Raw genomic sequence first — 2,551 nt, 5'->3', positions numbered from 1 at the left:
TTGGAAACTCTATTGATGTTCTACAGGATCTAGACCATTTGGTTTTCCCTAAGGAATTTCATGATACTGCTGCAGGTAAAGGAAGCTGTCCTTGCATCCACCCACTTGGATCCAAGGAGGGAGAAACTGCTGTGTTCTTCACTAACAGAGAGATAATCTCTCTAAAAGAAGATGTGAAGTTTACTTTAATAGGGAAATTTCAGTTGGAACACCCAAAAATGGAGCTGGTTAGAAATTTCTTTGAATCTCTAAAATTTATTGGTAATTGGAAGATAGGGCTGATGGATTGAAGGCACCTGCGCATCCAATTAACTACTGAGGAAGATTATGCAAGACTTTTTGCAAAGCAATCTGTAATCATTGCTGGAACTACTATGAAAATTGTAAAATGGACCCCTGACTTCGATCCAAGTAAAGAACAACCTGTGGTTTCTATTTGGTACAAGTTCCCCGGGCTTCCACTTCCTTTCTTCAAGCTGAATGCATTGTTTAACATAGGGAGAGCTCTTGGCACACCTTTGAAAGTGGATGCACCCACTTACAACAAAGCCAGGCCAGCACTGGCCATAATACAAGTGGAAAGAGACATAACCCTCCTTGAACTGAAAATAATCTGGATTGGCTCAGATACTGATGATTTTTGGCAGAACATTGTCCCTGAACAAAATCCTTATTATTGCCAAAATTGTAAAATGCTTGGCCATACAGTGGAAAGATGCTACAGATTACATCCTCCAATCAGAAGAAATGCTGGCAAGGACCATAAGGAAACAAGAAATATTTTACAGCAAGCCATAAAAAAGTTTGCTAAAGAATCACATCTAAATAACAGGAAGGAGCACACTCAAAGAACTGAAGAATTACTCCCAATCACTAAGGAAAACACTTCACCAGAGGATCCTTCAGATGAGCTACCAGAAGGCTCCCCTACAAACAGAAACACAGCGACCCCCCCAACCACTATTGTCAGAAAGGAAATTCAAGAAATTACTATAATAACTCCCTCACCTTCCCCTCTTGAGGGAGGACAGACAAAAACTCATGGCAAGGCACCTGAGGATCATGTTATTGCTGGTATTCAACAGGCAGTAGAAGATGATTGGCAGGTACAAACAGCTAGAAGGAAAAGAAAACAAATAAATGAAGTTCAGAAATTACTGCAGGGAAGATCAAGATAGGTTGAGAGTAAAGCTAGTATTAAGACAAGTTCTCCCCAACATCATAGAGGAAGGGGGGAGAAGAATTACAGGAGGCAGGAGCCATTGGCTTGAATCCAAGTTATGGAGGCTTTATACTTTTATCCGTTCGTAATTTGAATTAAGGATTTCTTTTTTTCTGTCTACGTCGAAAATGATCATGTAAGACGAAGTAGGAAACACTTCACTGCACTTCATCATTTCCCATCAAAAGCTTATCAAGAAATTCCCTGGATTCATTAACTTTGCCAATACCAATAATAAAATTTGGATTCTATGTAGAAAAGAAATCAGATGGAACATCATTGTTAATTATCAACAATATTGTTTGTAGAAAAGAAATCAGATGGAATATCATTGTTAGTCACCCATTTTATGTACATTTTAAGTTTAACTTTGGTGGCCATGTGGGCTTTGCTACCTTCATTTATGCAGGTTGTAGTAAGGAAGCTAGAAAGGAGCTATGGAGTTGCCTGTTGAATATCAGTCATCTTATGGATTCCCCCTGGATTGTGGGGGGAGATTTTAACTACATTGCCTCTCCTGCTGAAAAAATTGGGGGTAGAGCTCCTAACCTTACTAAAATGAATACTTTCACTGATAATATCCACAGGGCTGGACTGTTTGATTTGGGCTTTAAAGGTCCTGCATTTACTTGGAAGATGGGTAAAATCTTGGAAAGACTTGATAGATGTTTGGTCAATGATAGATGATAGATGGTACAGTGATAGATGGTACAATCACTTCCTTTTCACTTTTGTTACCCATCTAAGTCTTATTGGTTATGACCACAGACCTATTCTTATCAGCATCACTTCCTTAGAAAATACATCTTCTCCCTCCCCATTTAGATATCTGAACATGTGGTCTTCTCATCCTTCCTACAATCATTACATTGCCAAACTTTGGAATGGGATTTCACATACTGACCCTCTTATCAAACTCAGCTTATTACAGATCAAAACTGCTAAAGCTCTGAGGAGTTGGAGTTGGGGGACTTTTGGAATTTCCTCACAAATGTGCAAGAAATTGAGGAGGAAGACTTAAGATTAGAGCAACTTGAACAGGAGGGATTAGCTGAGGACAAAGAACTGCTAACTGCTCAAAATAAACTACTTACTGCTATTGATTACCAAGACCAATATCTAAAGCAAAAAGCTGCTATGAACATCTTCAAGGAGGGGGACAGGAATACCAAATTCTACCATGCTTACATAAAGTATAGAAGGAAATCTAATACTATTCATGCTATTGAGACTGTTGAGTGGAATTGGCTTCATGAAAATGCTAAAATAGCCAATGATGCTGTAAATGATGCTGAAAATCTATTGACTCAAGAGAACAATCTTAGAAGC

Source organism: Phalaenopsis equestris, unplaced genomic scaffold, assembly GCF_001263595.1.
Source record: "Phalaenopsis equestris unplaced genomic scaffold, ASM126359v1 Scaffold233313, whole genome shotgun sequence".
In the NCBI taxonomy this organism is placed as follows: Eukaryota; Viridiplantae; Streptophyta; class Magnoliopsida; order Asparagales; family Orchidaceae; genus Phalaenopsis; species Phalaenopsis equestris.
This window is presented reverse-complemented; position numbering follows the sequence as displayed.